This window comes from Athene noctua, chromosome 15 (assembly GCF_965140245.1).
Source record: "Athene noctua chromosome 15, bAthNoc1.hap1.1, whole genome shotgun sequence".
Lineage (NCBI taxonomy): Eukaryota > Metazoa > Chordata > Aves > Strigiformes > Strigidae > Athene > Athene noctua.
In genome coordinates, this window is record NC_134051.1 from 19031157 (window position 1) to 19050189 (window position 19033).

Consider the following 19033-nt stretch of genomic DNA (forward strand, 5'->3'; position numbering starts at 1 on the left):
CTGCAGGGTGCTGGCTTGGGCTAAATCGGGCAAATAGTCACTTGATTGCAAGTGAGTTTCCAAAAGGGGGAGGCTGGCTGAGGGCTGATGGTTTAGATTTAGTCAGTTAAGAAACAGCATCAGGAATACGTTACATTCTCAATTATTTTGATTTTAATCTAATGTGTTAATAACATCAGGCTCTTCAGATGAAAATGCATTTCCAAGTTGCTTTAAGTATTTGCTAGCATAGTAAGTTGAAGACATATGTGAAAGAAAGGGCCATCTGATGAACTGCTATTGTTCTCTTAATTCAGCCCACCCCATTTGGGCCACTCTGCATGAATGGCTTTGTGTTTGCTAATAAAATCATGTTATGTTCCCTGCAACACATGGTCTGCATGTCCCAGCTAGTCAGCAGCAGTAAAACCTGATTTTATAGCTTTATAATGTTACCTCCTCAACTGTGGCTTCTTTTAGAGACAGCAGTACTTCCAGGCTTGGCCTTGGTACGCTTGAGCACGCAGGGGTGGCTCTGAGAGCTGCCATAACCCCATATCTTTGGTAAATCTTCCTCCTTTCCCTTGGTACCTTAGGCTCTTGCTCCCCGCATGCCTTGTCAGTGAGCCTGCGTACCCCCTCACCTAAAGGGTGCTGTGTTAGCATGTTGATCGTTGGAAAAGAAACAGAAACGTGCTCCTTGGACACTGCATCCTCTGCCTTCTCCCCAGAATGCCTGGATGAGCCCGAGTTGCTTCTTGGCCTGGCTCGGGGAGGGTCCGAGAGTGGCTGCAGGTGTCACAGCGCTTTTATCTGCTGAGCTTCGGAGACCCAAAGAGGATGTGGGAAGAGCTCTGCTCCTGCATGAGCCCAGGAGAGCTGCAACCAGTCTGATGGTTTCTTTGGGCAGTCCCTAAGACAGAGGGATGAAAATCAACTTCTGCCTTAGCACGGCATCTCAGAGGAGGCTGCTCTTAGCAGTTGGCTGGCAGTGGTCCTCCAGGAGCCACGTCCAAGCTGGGGGGGCAATCAGTATGCATAGCAGTTGCTCCCTTTCCTTGGCACATTGTTTTTTAAGGGCTGTAGGGTGGAGGGGATTAGACCAAGTTCTTAGGGGAGGAGAATAGCCAGCAGGGGATGGCTGGTCATTTTTGTTCCTTTTGTGGCACAAACAATCTCTCCCTTACTACTGGTAGGGGCTCATGAGCCTTTGTGATGTTTATTAGGCTGCAAGATTTGGAGACCTCTGGTCTAGATAGCTCTCCAACTGAGAAGGGGAATTTAGACACTTGTGATAGTGTGGCCAAAGAAATTACAATAAATATTTGGGAGATTTTAGTGTTTGGCATTTGTCAAGAATGGTTTAGCAGAATGAAATCTTTAGTGGAAAGGATGGAAGTCCAGCTGAAATGACAAAGATGTGCCTGGGTTGGCGTTGGCACATCTTCCACACTTCAGGGATTAGAAGGAATTGTGTAATAGCAGCATAATGATCTACAGAATTGGCTCATTTAAACTTCAGCTGCTTTTGTTTAGGAGATGGACTTAAAATCTGAAACTGGGTCAAAATCTTTTCTTGCTCTAGAACTAAAAGTTCCACATGTTTCAGACTTGTGTTTGAAGAGAGCTCTTTCTTATCGCTGCTCAGCCAGCCCCCCTGGGCTGAATTTCAGCCAGGCAGGTGACCTTGGCCTGCTAGTTCTCATCACTTGGGGAGGGTGGCATTGACCAGGACCAGAAAAGATTTTCTGGGGTCTGTTGATCACCAACACATCCTCTCCTGCTGATCAAATTATGGTGCTTGGTCCTCTTCAGGACTGATGGAAACATCTCTAAGACGAGCAGCTGAGCAGACGCTGCTCTGGGGTGGATGTTCACTGTTCTGGATTCTTACCACATTTCCAGTGAAGGTCACTGTCAAGAGTTCTGTCACTTCGTCACCTTGCCCTAAACTACTAGGGAGACAAAAGTCTTACTCAGCAACGGCATTTTTCCCAGAAAATAAGCCCAAGTCTTTGTGAGCAGTGTCCTGAGAGCTGTTGTGGCCCCATATCCCCTCTGACTGCAGCAACGAATTAAAATCCCCAACTGTATTTTTGGGTGCAACTGCATTTCTAACTGAATGAAGATTCTTCTTCCTGATCCCAGGGGCAGTCACTCACAGACATGCATGGCCTCCAGATATCCTGGGCTTGGCCCCAGTCAAGGAAATGTGCAGATATTTCTTTGTCCCAACCTGTTCCCAGAGGACAGGTCACCCTGGGGGGAGATCTGCAAGGTTAATGTCGGGGAAATAGCTGCTTGGGAAAGCCCTATTGCTTGTTACTGGATAAAGCAGCCTGATTAATTGTTCTGATTGCTTGTCTGGACTGAGGTAGACTTCCAGTGGTGAGACTGAGAGCAGCTGTGAAGTTGAAGATTTGGAGGTCAGAAATTACAGCCCTTCAGCAGGCAATCCCACCAGGCAGTCAACCTGCTGCCCGCAGGCAAGCATCAAAGTGATCCTTGCACGTAAGTCGCCAGCAGTGGAATTCATAAACTAATTTATTATTTGCTTAAAGCTGCACAACAAATGCATGTCTGCAGCATACACAGACATCTGTTATCATCTTGAGCAGAGAAGATGATGCCATTGAGCAGTTGCTCTGTTAGCAACATGCACATGCGAAACAGAAGAGCTTCTCTTTGCTCACTTGACAGTGTGAATTTTGCATTGTGCTGTGGACATACGCATAGTCCAGAAAGATCAGACCTAGAATAAGAACCGCTGGCAAATATTCTCTATTCCCTGGATGTGACAAGGCACTGGCAGCAAAAGTTGGCAGCCAAGTCTCTCTGCTGTCGCGTCGCGTCATGCAGGAGTCTCACAGCTGCAGATGCAAATGTGCAGGCTCAGACCTCGGTGTCACAAGCTCCTGCATGTTTTGATTAATTCATCTAAGGTTTTCACACACAGGTTTGGGGACGGGTGCTTTCATCAACTTTGCGCTCAAAAAGTATGCCAAGGATATTATGACTCATTACAGACTCGCTTGTAGTTTGGGGGGGGGGTAATGGCAATGTTAAAATATCACTCATTTACTGTATAGGCAGAGCTGGCGGCGATGGCTGTAGTCATGGTTGCCTAACATTTCCCATTATATAAAACTTTGTTGTAGTTGCTCATATCTTCATCAGACTGTGTTGTTTGGTATTCTTCCATGCTGAGATTCTGCCTAAGGCTGAATTATTTTGGCAAATTTTAGCAAAAACACAGGGGGAGGAAATTACATTGTTTTGCTCATGTCAGAGTCTTACAATTTACTTTTCATTGATAACCTTCCAGCTTTCCTACTTTGAAGCATGGGTGTATCGTTTGGCAAGTGGGTTGCTGGAGGTGGGAGCGGTGCTGGCAGCTTGAGCGTACCTTTTGCTGTCTGTGACAATCCGTTCAATTTGATTGAATTATAAGTTTGTGACAATTGTAGATGGTTTAAAATTTTGGCAGCCAGAATATCTACTGAAAAGTGTATTTACTCTGACAATGCTCATGGCTAAGACTTCAGAGACTGGAGACTGCAGTTCTGTTGCAGGTGCTGCTGATTCTGGAATCCCCCACACTCGTCCTTAGGTGAGCTGGCTGTCCTCTCACATCCTCCAGAAAAGGCACTCAACAAAAGAAAGGGGTTTTGGGCAGTGACAGGGAGGAGGTGAGGAAGGTGAGATCTTCCAGTGGTGAGCAGGTAATGCTGGGAGCATCACAAGACGAGGCTGTACAGGGTACTGAAACGGGAAGGGGGTTTTCCAGTGGTTCCCAGTGTTCCCAGGCGCTGTAGCTGAAGCTGCCTGTTCAGCCTTAGTTCAGGTCCCTAATGCAGGAGGAAGATAGTGCTGACCCACTCAGCAGCCAGTTTCGGTAATGGGGTGGAGTTTGCTTTTGCACAAATGAATGGCAGGTTAGAGGAGAGAAACCCTGTTCACATCCAAGGGGAGGGCTGTGACCTGGATAACTGAACGCACATAGGCAAATGGCAGAAAGGGGCTGAGGGTGTTTGCCCCGTGTATATACGTAGGATGGTGTAAGTCTGATGCACGGTACTATCACATGGTGTTTCATAACTTTCTCTACTCTTGTAGCTACTTGTTGATGTGTGATCAGAGTCTTTTTCTTTAGGCCTCTTGCTTGTTCAGTGCATGGGATGGCTAGTGCCAGCAGAACTGACAGGGCAGGCAGGAGGAAAGTGCACGGGGCACCTGCATTACCTCTTGCATCATCAAAAGTCCTGGCACTTGAAGAGGCAGAAGATGCAGGCAGGAAAACACAGGTGCTTCTGTGGTGGTTTCTGCCAGAGACATCCTGAGAGACAGCTCTTCTTCCTGGGACAGAGTCATCGTGCATGCTTAGCTTTCCGTATGCAACCTAAGACCCAGATCAGACTCACTGATGTGCTGAGCATGCATCAAGTCTTACAAAAATGCTGAGTATTAGGCCCAGAGCATTTCAAATTGAGCGTCAACATTTTGAGAAAATTTTGACAATTTCAGCATTGCAGTTGGCTTTTTGTACATAAGAGGATGACAGCTTTTCCTTCCTCCAGAATAGCAGCAAACATAAATACGAGATTCACTCATGAAAATTGCCACAGAAGAATCTCCAACAAGGTGAATAATGCTGCATTCAGCGTGAAGATTCGGGTGATGTAAAAGAACAAAGAGGGGGAAAAGAAGGATAGCGATCCATTTATCCTGTGCCCTGAGCAGGTGAAGTTCTGCAGAGAGTAGTGCGGGGTCAGTAACAGAGAGTGTGATACAGGGGCACAAGAGAGGTGAGTAGAAGATATTTTTTTTCAAAACTGTGGATTGCTTTTCCCTGCTGTCTTAAGGAGAAAACATCTAAAGCAATGAGGCATTTTTGTGTCACCTCCTTAGTCAGTGAAATCCTGTACGTATGGTATGGCACATACGCATTCTGTAACAGGTATGGCATGTTTGTGTCACACAGATGGGCTCCAGTGTTTCACAGCTCTTGTGCTTCAGGCCCTACACAGAAAACAGCCTTTCCCTTCATCCACAGGATTTCATTTTTAATTACGGCAGCTGGGATGATTGCAGCACGTGGCAGTGGGTCAGACTAGCCGTGGTGCTCTGCTCTGGGCTCCACTTGCTATAGAAGAAAACAGCAGCAACACATCATGTCAACTGGAGGGGATTTGGGGCCCATCTGCTGCCATCCAAAATGCAGAATTAAACCAGATTTCAGCCCCGGGGCTCCCAAAATGTGGCTTTTTGAATGGGCCTGTGCTGACTTCGGTGTCTGGGAAGGCGTCAGCTGAAGCTGGAGCATTCGAGGCAGTTATAAGATCTTTTCTCCATGTAGGTTTTCTGCTGAGGTCTGGCTGTAGCCTCATCGTTATTCAGAGTACTGAAGAGTCTCTCTGTGCCTCCCCGTTTTCACTAATTATAGCAGCGTCTTTGGGGCCTCCCTCCCCTGTTGGATCTGGTTGGGTGTCAGCAAATAGCTTGTACTCAGAATTTCTGGAGGGAGTTAAAAGAGATCAGCAGAAGCACACAGAGTTTCATCACCTAGCCTTCTGTCTTTAAGAAACCAAGGTAAAAAAAAAAATAAATACAGCTGTCTTTTATCTGAACAGTGGCTAATTTATTTAGAACAAAAAGCACATTGTTTGCATTGTCACTTATTTTTCCTAAATCAAGCCGTCAAATGAGTTTAATTGTATAAAGATTCATAGGAATGGAAGAAGAATTCAAGCAACTCTTCTACAGCACTTGAAATGGACCTGGTACTTCATATATATCCCCACAATAATGCATACCAGATGAAACAATACTGTGGAATTTGCGTAATAAAGGTAAAAGCCCATATATCTGCCTGTTTTAAACCAAAACAGAAAAATTCTGTAAGGCAGAAATAACAACAAACCCCAACATGCTTGAAGTCAAGTTTCACGGGCTGTGAAGTGCACTGAGAAAAAACAAGCACGGGAGTTCCCTGAGCAGTGCCCAAACAGGGTAACAGGATGGACTGCATACATAAACCACCCAGTGGCTGCCCCAACACTCCTCTGCTACAGTTTTTCATCTCCCCTCTGGTCTGGAGTTTAGCTGGGCCTTCTGGTATTGCAGTGTCCCAGGAGCTACTTGTGAGCTCCTGTGCGATTTGTCTGTGAGCAAGTCTTTTTTTTCTTTTTTTTTTTTCTTTTTTTTTTCCCTTCCCTGCCTCCTTTAGCTGTTTTCACTACATTTTAATATCCATTTAAATGAGGTGAACTGGTTCTTCAACCTTGAACTATTTAGTGAATACCTCTGGAGATGTTGTCACCTTCAGGAGTGGAGCATGCTCAGTGGGGTCCTTCACTAAAAGGTCAAGGTATATGCAGTAAATAAGCATTGCTAACCAACCTGTGCTGGCTGGCTTCAGATGCTCATCTCCATCTTTCTCACTGCTGAGTTCTTTGTTCTTGGTTTGCCAGTTAGCCAACTTAGATCCATTGTAAAAGTAGAGCCACAAGAAATGAGAAACTGAATCCGCTGCTTTCATTCATCATTTTTAAACGTGACTTTTTGTGACCTTGTTGCAGCGATTGATGGTGTTTGGCTTCCAGGTCTGGCTGGAGATGCAAGGTTTGGTGACTGTCCCAAAACTAGCACTGTGGAAGAAGACTTCATTCTGTACCATCTAAGGGAAAGTTACTTCTAGTTCTTATTTAAAAGGAAGGCTGGCTGTAGCATCTTCACAGGACTGACTTCCCTCTCTGTGCCTATTTTCTGTGGACAGCAGCAAGTTATTTGCTGTTAGTCTGCTAAACTCGTAAAAGAGGAAAGAACTAAGTATCTCTAGAAAAGGAAAGATCCTTTTTAACACCATCTGTCTCCCTCAGACACAGTTTCTGCGTGGTTCATTCCTTCTGGTTGTTGTTATTACAGTTCTTCAGGGGATTTGTCAGTGCTGTCAACCTCTAACAGACCTTGTCAGAAGGATAGCATGACTCAGTCCACCCTCAGCGTGCCCCAACCATTGCCTTAGATTGGCCAGGTCTGCTTGAGATGAGAAGGGAACGTCAGATTACAAGCTCCCAAGAGACCAGGAGACCGAGTTTGGATTTATACATTTGCTGTGATGCTGACATCTCTTTAGAGCTGAGCAGTAAATGACAGAGCAAGTCTAAAAGCTTTTTGTAGCTTGCCAGTACTTTGTTGTTGATACAGCTTGCTGTTTGTTAACATGATCCAACAAGTATCCTTTAACGACCCCATTTGGGGAGCTTGTGAGGCTCCAGAGGACTGCTAGAGAAGCTCTGTTTCGTGGTGCTGTACTTCTGAGACCTATTTATCTGTCACGGTTGCTGCCAAGTGATGCTTATGAACTCCTGCTCATTATAAAATCCTGATGGGAGGCAGGAGTCTTATGGGGGGGATCTTCTTTTCTGTCCCAATCTAATGGTCTCTTGACTTTAAACTTAAATGTGTTCCCCGGATAGAAGTGAAGTTAAATAAGGCTTTGCAGGAATTTTTAATGCGAAGGTATGAAACACCTTCATGAAGGTCTTTTGCTCAACTGAGTTGTTTTTTCATGTGCTGCCAATATCTTAGCCCACTTCTTGACCTTTAATATACACTGAAAGAGAAGATTAGGATGTTTCTAATCAGCTGAATCTCCCCTCTGGGAGCACTATTAAATCCTGACTCTCAGCTTTATCTCTGCCAGGTCTTGCCAGCCCTCCGTGTTTTTGGTTTTGTTACCAGCTGAGGTCAGAGTTCGGTCACCTCAAAGGTTCTTGTTCAATTGGGGCAGTTTCTTGGATCCTTTCTGTAGGAGTTAAGACACTAGTGAGTGACTCTGCTTGGAGGCAGACCTCTTCGTTTCATGTGTGTTGGTGAGCCAGACCTTATTCAGTGAAATAAAATCTTTTTTCTGTGCAGGATTATTGCTAATCCTACCCACCTCATCATTGGTAGGGCTTCCTCAAAGTTTTCAGGAACAAACCTGTGTGGTTTTGAGGCGCTAAGTCAGGTGCCTCTTAGATGTTCAAACGATTATATCAACTGGTTTCTCCTGACATCGAAATTTGTAATTTCATTAAAATGCCAAGTTTGTTTGCAATAAATTGGTTATGAGTATTGAGTTTCATGCCATTGTTTTGATGAGGATTTGAGTGAGGCTAGCGAGTCTGTGGTTGTGCAGCTCAGCTTACATTACATGGCCCAGTGATACAAGCAGGCAGTTTAATGTCAAAGCTGCGACTAGTCTTTGTAAAATGTAACCCCCTTGAGTTGCATATCTTTGCCTTTCACTCAGCCATCAGCAATACCACTGCTGTGATTTAAGAATCGGGGAACTTATCCCTGAAAGCAATACAGACAACAGATTGCAGTGCTGGGGTTTATGCCCTCCGGCTAAGGTTCAGTAATCTAAGGAAGGACTGAGCCCAGGTGGCTTTATGTGCCCTTTGATTCCAACGGCTCCCATTCCGCAGTCTGGCCCACCTACCTGTAGATGTCCCTGCCCTGTCCCATGTTTGTGAACACTCCAGAGGCTCTCTAGATAATGTAGGAGGGAGGGGAATGGTCTGGAGTCATTGGCCAAAACTGGATGCTTTGTTGCCGTCCAAAAACTTACTCATCCTACAAGCTCTGGTCTTAAGTTACTGAGTTTGCAGAGAAATCTGCTCATAATTTCTTTCTTGTAAGCCCTTTGTTGTTGAGCAGAAAATTTGGCGAAGAAGAGTCGAGGCGCTGGAGAATCCCTGGTTCTGCCTGGTTATACCAAGCCTCCTCAGATCTTTCCTTGGAACAAGCAGGCAAGAGGAAATACTTTCCATTTCAGAGAAGCATGGGCAAACAACGTTGCTTCAGACGGAGAAGAAAAGCAGCAGACGGAGTTCCAGTGCTGAATCCTGCTAGCCAAAAGCATGCTCTTGCCTTTATTCAATCATTCCTGGAACACAGTGTTCTTATTGTATTCCTCCTCACCCCGCTCAGCGCCTCTCCTCGGGCTCAGCACTCGGAGATACCCCGACCACAATGCTGGCAGGTTTGGGGAAGTTAAAAAAAGCATCAAACCTATCTCGGAAATGGACCCTCTCCCTTGCCTGACGTTAGGTAAACGTGATTTCTGGAAACCTGGATCCCGTTAGAAAGGTTCCTGCTGTCTGGAAAACAAAGTACGTACTTGCCTGGTTTAGTCATTAAGTAAATTTGTGGTTTGGTTGAGTTGAAAAATAATGAAGAAAAGCTGTTGAAATCCTGGGATTAATTTGATAGTTTGCAGGCAGTGGTGTTTTTACGTGGAGCTGCTGCCTTCTTTAGGTTATAAGCAGACCCAGGTATAAACCTGGGTTTGCCTTCCTCCCCACACCTCAGAGGCAGGCATTTGGAAGTAATTTGTTTGACGAAGGCCCTCGCCACACAGGCGAGGGGGATGCTCTGGCCTGGAAGCTGTGTTGCATGGGTGGCTGGAAAGCTGGGCCATGCTTCTGACTGTTTATTTCATCCACAGAGGGAGCAGCATCCTGGGCAGAATGGGATGGATGGCCACTTGCTTGGCGTGATGTGGAAAGCTCTGAATGGTTGGGGGGTGCGTTGCGTTTTTACATCTTTGACATGATAGTTGTGTTGCTCCTTCTGGGAAGCACTGTTACCTCTGCGACTGCTTTATACCTCCCAGCTGCCCTGCCTGCCTTCCCAGTGAAGGGAAACTATGGGGCAAAAGCAGAGGAGCCAACACAGAGACCCCTGTAGCTCTCTGCAGAGCATTCCCCCTCTCCACCAGCTCAGATTTACTTGGGAGAATCACGCAGGAAAGCAGAGAGCTGGGAGCTGGCAATCACTTGCCATATTAAACGTAGATGTCCTTGCAGTCTGAGAAGCCAGTTAGCAGAGTGGAAAGGTCTCACCTATCAGCCTGTTGCCAAATTTTCCCCAGCTCTCAGTTTATGTAGAGGGAAGGAGACTGATTATCAGCCCTCTGTGCCTGCGTCCACACTACGAGCCCGGTGACCCAGGGAGAGCACGTTTGGAGGGTCGAAGAGTGGGGATGAGGACTTGAGTCTCCCACTTGTTTCAGGAGTGTTTGCTGTGGGCTGTTCTCACCCGAACCCTTGGGCAGCTGGAACACACTGGGAGCGTGCTGGGAGCATGACATCCTCTGCCTGGGGATGGGGACCCAAGCTCCTGGGCACACTGCAAGGATCGTGTAGACAGGCCCTGTAATTTGTAAAGATTTGTGTTTATTTTAATGCACAAGGTGAACTTAAAGCTTTTGCTCTGAAATTCCTCCTTATGCATGTGACCCTGGGCAGGACCCTTCTGTCCTGGAGGTGTCAGGAGGATTTTGTCCTCAGGCTCAAAGTCCTCTCACTGCATTCAGGATGCGTTTTGATGTCAGTCACAAACTTTGTTATTAAGGCAACTTTTTCTGGCAAGGTGTGGATGTTCAGCACATCCCTGTGCAAGCTTGATTCTGTCCATTCCAATAAAATACTAAAAATTATTCTCCGGTGGCTTATTGTCTGACAGAGGCCATGACATTGAAGCCAGGGTGGCTTATGGGTGGGAGCAATGTACCCTGGATATCCAAAACACACAGTAGGTGCTGAGTTTGCCCTGGTTTTAGAGCTTCTTCAGTCACTACAGAGGCTACGGACTGACTGATGGAGCCAGGCTTCTCCAAAGCAGTAAGACTCTTGTTCAGTCAGTTAATGCAGCCAAATATCCTGTATGTTTTACAGCAAATGTCCCTTCTTAATGTCAGCCTTTCATAATGGATAAGAATTTGTATTAACTGTGTCCTAATTTTTTAAAAAAACCCCCACCATACTATATTATGGTATAAATTCAGTCTAATATGTTGAAATTAATCTAAGCAGATACCTGTTATTGTTAGATATGGAACAAAATGTTCTGCAACATTCACTTTATTTCAAGAAGATGATCCAAGCATCCTGTTAATTGATGTGCAGACATTGTGTTGCTCATATTTTCTCTTATTTTAATTTGTTTCTTGTTCGTTGAGCTATTAAATAAATTAGGTTTTTGGTCTTATTCGGAGGAAGATGTACGTTGCTTTTAGGAAGGACTTGACTTCATTGTGTGTCAAAATCGGATTTTTACAGTTTTGATATTAAATTTTAACTAATGGACAAAATATACTATTACATTGGGGTGTTGAATGAGGACAGCCTTGCCTCTGTTGAGAAGAAGGAGCTGGGAGGGCTTGTAGATGCACGGTCAGATGAAATCTTGAGGGACTTGTTCTGCAGTTTCCTTGGAACACGGTGGTTGCATCCTGTTGTGTGAAAGCCTTTTCTAAGAAGGTTAGGGTGGCAAGAGGGCAATACGGCCACTATATTTAGCCTATCTAGTCTTCATTTACCTCCTAAGGCAAACAATTTATTTCCTGTATTTCAGCTTCCTTCCTAGATTCTGACGAATTCTAAACCACTTTTCTGACCCACCTTGCTCTATCCTATGACCTAAATTCCTGGGTTTAATTAATGTGTCTTCTGTACCTTAGTCCTGCCTGAGAAGCAGCATGTCCTTGATAAATGCAAAGGAGTGAGAAGTTGCAAACTCAGACTGGTAGATCTTGGATTTAGCTTTTGTAACTGTACTTTAATACTTCACAATAATTACTGAAGCTCCCCATAAAATAATCTCTGCGTAGTCCTAAAATGGAATTGAATGCCTTAGAATAAAAGAGAAGACCAGCCCTTATCTGTACTTTTAGTTATGTTTTTATTTATTTCCCTTCTTCCTCCAGCGTGGGAGGATGAATAAGCACAGAAGAAGATACAGATTTGCAAAGGCAAGGAGCACTAAAGAGCGTCGTTTTTTTCATCAGCTTTTAAAAGCCAGACTGTAATCATAAATTCCCTGATAGCTGGAGCATGCAGAAGTCGTCTTTAAGCCTACAAGTGACAGGCTGCTGTTGCTTTTCAAACTTCAGATTTCATTTTTTTGTAAGAAGCAACTTTGATCTGGTTCCTTTGTAATGCTCTGCAGAGCGCTGGGGCTGCTGTGCTCGCCGGCTGCAGGGCTGGAAGTGAACTTTCTTGGCAAGAGCCATCTGGAGACCTCAAAGAACAGATTAACTTGTCCAGAATTGATGTGATCTTTGAAGAAGCTGCCCTTGCCTAGAACACATGTGATTAGCTTGACATTGGCAGTGATAAAGTTGAGATGCACAGCAGTGTCTGAGTACCCGGAGTAATTGGAAAGAGTTTTAAGTGAAGCAACCCTGAGGATCTGCAATCAAATTATCAGCTAAATCCCCAATTTTAACCTCTTGAGCAGACTTTGCGTCTTTAGCGCAGGTTAAATCCAGTCAGGAGTAAAGGTTCTGAGCTTTGCATCTTCACAGACATTTTGTTCTTTGCTCCAAAACGTACCCGTGGGGATGTACTGGGGAGTGCTGTGAATGCTTTGGGACATTTCTCATAGCTTTATACCCAGTGTGGCACTTCTGTGATGATTGTTGCTACCATAGGTTGGAAATGGAGACTTTTCTGTTCAGGTGGTAGATCGATGTAATCTCGTAAATCAGACTCCTTGGTGCATGCTGTTCTAATCTCTTGGTTAAAGGTGACCCTGCCACTCGGACACCCTTGTCAGCACATGCTGTTTAAATATGCTGAAGGGATTTGCTTCGGCTCGTACATCATAAGCTAACATGTAACATGTGCACCTTTTAATTTGATTGACTGGTTGTGATAATGCGATGGGGTATTGTGTGAAGGATGAGACAGTCACCCGCTTGTTGGTAGATGTAAGGGTGGGAAGTAAGAGAGCTCTGATCGTGTCTGGCCAGTTAGAGACTCAGTGAGCTGTCATTTTGGAAGCTTTTTTTTTTCCCTTGGCTAGAAGTACGTAACTTTTTACATGAAAAGAAATAATTTTTCACACTGAATAAGTGGAAGATATCAAAATAATAAGCTGGAAAGATACCTTAGCATTAGACTGTGTCCTCCCAGTCACGAAGGCAGAGTGACCAGAAACACCAAACAGGAGTAATGCTTAGTGCTGATTTCCTCCTGAAAATCTAGGTCTAGAAGTAGTCATCTTCGAAAACACAGGACTGCAAAAGTTTGAAACTGAGTTGTCAGAAGTTGGTGTGAAGAAGCAGGGTGGGAGCACAGCGACTCAGTAACTGGGTCTCGTCGGGTCGCAGCCCCCGTCTGTGGTCTCTGGGCACCAGCCCTGAGCTCCACCACCACCCACCAAAAGAAGGAAGGAGGAATCGTGTCCTGCTGCGAGGTTCCTCGCTGCGGTGCAGGAGGAAGGCTATTGCAGCTGCTCGACCTGCCATTGACTGTAGTGAAAGGTCTTGAGTTTCTGCAGAGCCCCTTTTGGGGTGTTTTTCCTGGGACTTGCCAACATCCCCACACCTCCTGCAGCTCGTAGTTTTCCAAGGCAACTCATGAAATTTGGGTGATTATCAACTGCCTCATGGTTCAAGCTGTCTAGAAAATGGGATTTTTCCCATATTAAAATTATTTCCTCACCCAAACCGTAGTGTCCAAAGAGTATGTAGTATGTCATGTGAGGAAATCTGGAAATGCTGTTTAGGGGGAACATAAGCAGAATGCATTGGGGTTTTGTGGTTGTCAGCTTTATGAATCTTTATCTCTTGGGTTTACCAATCTAGTGTCTCAAACAGCTGCTTCCTTGATAGTGCAGGGATTTGGAGGTGCCACCAGGGAGTTTGGAGAGGCACTTCTCTCGGGGTCAGGCAAGTGGGAGTCTCTCACAAGAGGAGAACTGCCAGCCTGTCTGGATTCTATCACAACATCAGTTCTTTTGAGTAAAAATTTTCTTCCAGAAAATGTCAGTATCATAAAAATTCAGTGCTAGAGCTGGGGAAGATAGTAGCAGTGAAAACTGATGGATCTGATCAGCTTCCTTGTTAGACTGGGAGCTGCTCCAGCCACACTGGAACTGCCAGCAGAGTTGGGAAGACCATGTCTCTCAGACCTGCCAATAGAGCATTGTGCAAATTACTCCCTCTAGTGAAAATTTAAATTTTACAAAAATTAGTTGCCTAAAGGCCTTTCATCTCCAAGGAAGTTTCCTTCTTGCCTTAGGTTTGTTTTTTTTTCTACCACACTTGATGAAGAACATCAATGAAGGAGGTACATAACTGCTGAGAACTGAAGGGAGTGCCGTGTGGATTTGGCTTTGCAGGCAGGATCTGTGAGATCTTCAGAGAACCCTAGAATCATCTTGGTTGGAAAAGCCCCTGAAGCTCCTCCAGCCCAACCATGACCCTCCCCCTGACCGTTCCCAACTCCCCCAGATCCCTCAGCGCTGGCTCAGCCCGACTCTTCAACCCCTCCAGGGATCCCGGGGACTCCCCCCTGCCCTGGGCAGCCCATTCCAACGCCCAACAGCCCCTTCTGCACAGAAATCCTTCCTCAGAGCCAGCCTGACCCTGCCCTGGGCAGCTTGAGGCCATTCCCTCGGGGCCTGGCGCTGGGGCCTTGGCTCCAGAGACTCATCCCCCCTCTCTGCCCCCTCCTGGCAGGGAGTTGCAGAGGGCCAGGAGGTCTCCCCTCAGCCTCCTCTGCTCCAGACTGAACCCCCCCAGTTCCCCCAGCCGCTCCCCAGCAGACCTGTGCTCCAGACCCTGCCCCAGCTCCGTTGCCCTTCTCTGGCCACGCTCGAGTCATTCAATGGCCTTTTTGGGGTGAGGGGCCCAACACTGAACCCCCTCAGCGAGGGGCGGCCTCCCCAGTGCCGAGCCCAGGGCTCAGATCCCTTCCCTGTCCCTGCTGGCCACGCCAGTGCTGACACAAGCCAGGATGCCATTGCCCTCCTTGGCCCCCTGGGCACACTGCTGGCTCGTTATCAATCCTCCCCCCCCAGGTCCCTCTGACTTGTGCTTCCTCCCACTGAGGATGCTGAAGGTGATGCAGTTCTTCCCCAGAGCATTCCAGCCCTATGTTTTTTGCATAGAGCAAAGAGTAGCATGTTTGGCAAAAGCTGGGGACTTCGCATCTTTGGTTTAAAACTGAAATAGCCATCAGGTGAAGTTGTGTGAAGGAGCCTGGGGATCCCAGGCTGGAAGGAAAAGGATACCCTTAGGGACTCGTGATGCAGTGGGAATTCTAGCTAGGGCAAGAGGACCTCAGAGGACCTCACCTCTCTTCTCACGCTGAAGCTCCAAGATCTGACGGCGCTGATGTCCAAAGTGCCGTATGCTGGTCTTGGTTGGAGGAGTGGGAGATTTGAGGATAGGATACAGGCTAGACAACGTGCAAAATAAACTCTGAACAAGTAGAAGGAAGCCCTCTGGAGATGCTTGCTGGTTTTCTGCAACAGTTTTGGCCCTTGTTAGTATTACCAGAATTTACAGTGATCAGTGGAGGGCTTTATGCAAAGAAAGGCAGCTGCTCAGGTTGACTTACTTGGGTCGCTGTGATCTCTATTATAATTGTTCCCTATGTGATTATTTTGAGGGTTGAACAACTGAGAGCTGCAGAAGAGACATGCAGCTTGCTTTCTACGATGTGTGAAATGTTCTGTGTTCATTTCAAAAACGTTCATTGCTCTTTCTGTCTAAAAAAATAAAATAAAATTCCGGAAGTCTGCAGGAATTTTTGTGAAGTCTAACTTTAAATACTCACCTTTCCTTTTATCGCCCTTATCAGCACATAGAGCTCAGTATGTGAGGTTTTTAGCTGACATTTCAAATCGTTCTGAGTGTGCCTGTATCCCCTTTAAAGCAGCCTCCCCTCCCGGATCAGAAGTGACCAGGTTTTTTTGTTAGACTCCATGTTCCTTTAATGTTTTCCTCCTAATAGATGTTGAAAGCGTTCTTCAGAGGCACGGCACAAAACATTCAAATAGTGATACGAGCCAGCTGAAGAGAGTTGTCAGGGAGAGGGAACATTAGGAGAAGGATTGAATACAGATGGATTCCTCAAAAGTAATTTAACCTGTTATGATTGCTTTGAAATCCTATACCCTTTCCATCTACTTACGCTCACCAAAAGTTTACATTTGCATTGATGTATTAGAGGCAGAGCTAAAATGGAAGTAATCCCTGTTGTATACATGCTTAAGTGTGTAATTTTAGCTAAATACAGCAGTTGTGACCAAACTCTTGCCTGCATCCTCAGTGGGAAGCCCACAGCCGTGGAGGGCTGCAGGAGAGCCCATCCATCCCGACTCCTCCGGAGGGGCCAGGGACCACCCAGCAGCCATCTGCTCGTTATTGGTTCCTTCAGCCATCTCAGATCCACACCCCACAAACTCTTCAGATGCTCTCTCCTGCTCTGTCTTTGTATCAGCAGATAAAAAGGAGAAATTGATTGGTCTGTGCATTTTATTCTATATGTCACAGTGCTCTCTTAATACACTGCTAGAATAATCCATGCCTCTTCCAGAGAGTCCTGGCAGAAGGTCCACTAGAAGTTGGTGCTATCATTTAATTGGGTTATCCAAAAAGCATCCTTGTCTTTGCCCACAGGGAAGGCCTGAGCTATCCATCATTGCTGCCTCAATTTAAGAGGCTGTATCAGGCTCCATCACGCAACTGTCATATCAGATCTGACAGAAGGGTTGCACTGCACAGCGCTCCTTTCATGTTCAGAACTGACCATTATGCAAGGGGAGAACTGCTGAAGGGGGGCTGGTAAGGTATTACTTATTATACCTTGCTTTTTAGCGTGAACTTCTTCAAATTATTTTAAGGCTTAAATATTTGCCCTAGAAAGCTGTTCTGAAATCTGATGGAATATAGAAATAAGGTTGCTCCAGTGCACATTTACAGTGACAGATGGAACATTTGTGTGCTGGAAGATGTCTGTAGTGACTCGCCATCCCAGGGCGCCTGTAAACGTTCGTACCCAACTGACTGTATTGCACCCAAGTGTGGAGAAACTTCACAAGGCTTCCTTTTCCTCAAACAGTCGTGAAAAACCTCAGCAGACTCAGTTTTGAATGCTCTTTACACCACTCCGCAACTAAACTGAGCTTTGTCATCCAAGGAGAAATAGCTTGGAGTTTTTGTTGGTTTGTGGCAAGCAAAATATTAGTTTTCTCTTAGCGAAAATAGAAGGGCAATTTGTTGGTAACTGACCCCACAATGGACCTGAAACAATATGATTTTTCTTAGTGAACAGTGAACATCCATGACCCTTTGTATTACAAGGAAAATTAGTTCTGTGTCTAGGAGCAGAAGGGCAGGGTGAAAAGGAGCGGTATGAGCAGCGGGTTAGCTGAAGGCTGGATAGCCCTCTTGAATTCAGATTTTACAGTGCTTTGGTCATGCTTCCATCCTTGTACACCGAGTACCATGTTACACCTAAATAATTCTGGAGAACTCCACCTTAAATGGGTTGTCTGCTAGTCCCAGTTCATGTAGTGGCTGTCCCACGTTTATACTTTGTGCAAATATGCAGAAACTGCCAACTTTGCCCTTTGCTGGTGTCTTCCTCACCTCTGGTCCTTCCAGCTGTGCATTTCTGATGGATTTCCTTGTCTTAGCTAAATGTAAGGGCAGGGACTGTTTTCTGTTGTCTGTCGGACTTTGACCACTGCAGCACAGCCAGAAAGGCTTTTCATGGCACAACAGGGAAGAACCGAGACAGTTCTGTGATTCTGAAATTGTGTGATGAGTCCTCCTTGGAGGTGTTTCCTCAAGGTGCATTACAAACCACATCAACTAGGTGCCGGTTACTGAACTACTAAATAAAAGATCATGCTGATGAGCTTCATGATTTGAATTAAAACAGGACTCTGATTTTCAGAGCCAATATCTGCTTGGAAAACCCAGGAATTCATCAACTTCATCTTACAAATTCTGCTCTTTATAGAATCCCAGAACTGTCTCAGTTGGAAAAGCCCCTGCAGCTCCTCCAGCCCAACCATGACCCTCCCCCTGACCGTTCCCAACTCCCCCAGATCCCTCAGCGCTGGCTCAGCCCGACTCTTCAACCCCTCCAGGGATCCCGGGGACTCCCCCCTGCCCTGGGCAGCCCATTCCAAGGCCCAACAGCCCCTTCTGCACAGAAATCCTTCCTCAGAGCCAGCCTGACCCTGCCCTGGGCAGCTTGAGGCCATTCCCTCGGGGCCTGGCGCTGGGGCCTTGGCTCCAGAGACTCATCCCCCCTCTCTGCCCCCTCCTGGCAGGGAGTTGCAGAGGGCCAGGAGGTCTCCCCTCAGCCTCCTCTTCTCCAGACTGAACCCCCCCAGTTCCCCCAGCCGCTCCCCAGCAGACCTGTGCTCCAGACCCTGCCCCAGCTCCGTTGCCCTTCTCTGGCCACGCTCGAGTCATTCAATGGCCTTTTTGGGGTGAGGGGCCCAACACTGAACCCCCTCAGCGAGGGGCGGCCTCCCCAGTGCCGAGCCCAGGGCTCAGATCCCTTCCCTGTCCCTGCTGGCCACGCCAGTGCTGACACAAGCCAGGATGCCATTGCCCTCCTTGGCCCCCTGGGCACACTGCTGGCTCCTGTTCAGGCGGCAAGAGGGATTCAGCATGCAGAGGGGTAGGCAGGGAGAGAGGATTAAATGATGCCGTGTTGGTGTGAACATTTCAGCTTGTTCCTCCTTCTGGCAAATTGCAAAATAACTTGCAGGGACAACAAGTTGCCTGCGTGGCCTGGCTGTCCTGCGGCGGGGCAGGGCTGGAGGCGCGTTGGCGGCGGCAGTTTTTCTATGCCAGTGGCAGAGTCAGCGTGAGGGAGCTGGCTCTCGCCTGCTCGTTTGACAGGCGGGTCCCCATTGACACAGGTCTCCCCCTGACCAAGGAGCTCGCTTCCCAAGTCAGCTCAGGCAGGCAGTCTCTCCTCCTGTCATTCTGTTGCCGAGGAGGAGGTTGGCCTGCTTGCACGTGTACTTGAATAACCTGTCTGCAGGACAAGGCATGTGGTTGTGTACAAACTGGCTTCTGTAGATCCACAAACAGATTGTCCATTGGAAAAGCTGGTGTGATCAGATGGTCCTTCCTGGTGGCATTTACAAGTGTTTGATGTACCCAGGTGTGACATTTGAGATCGGCTTTAGGTACTGTGTTGTGAGGAACAGACATTTCTTGCTTTACCTCCCTCCCTTGGCA

At 46.7% G+C, this 19033-nt stretch overlaps 1 protein-coding gene across 2 annotated transcripts in view; it reads left to right on the forward strand.

Annotated features, from left to right (window-relative positions):
• AXIN1 (axin 1) overlaps nt 1–19033 on the forward strand; it is a 76794-nt gene that overhangs the window by 23318 nt on the left and 34443 nt on the right. The gene's annotated exons all lie outside the window — the stretch shown is intronic.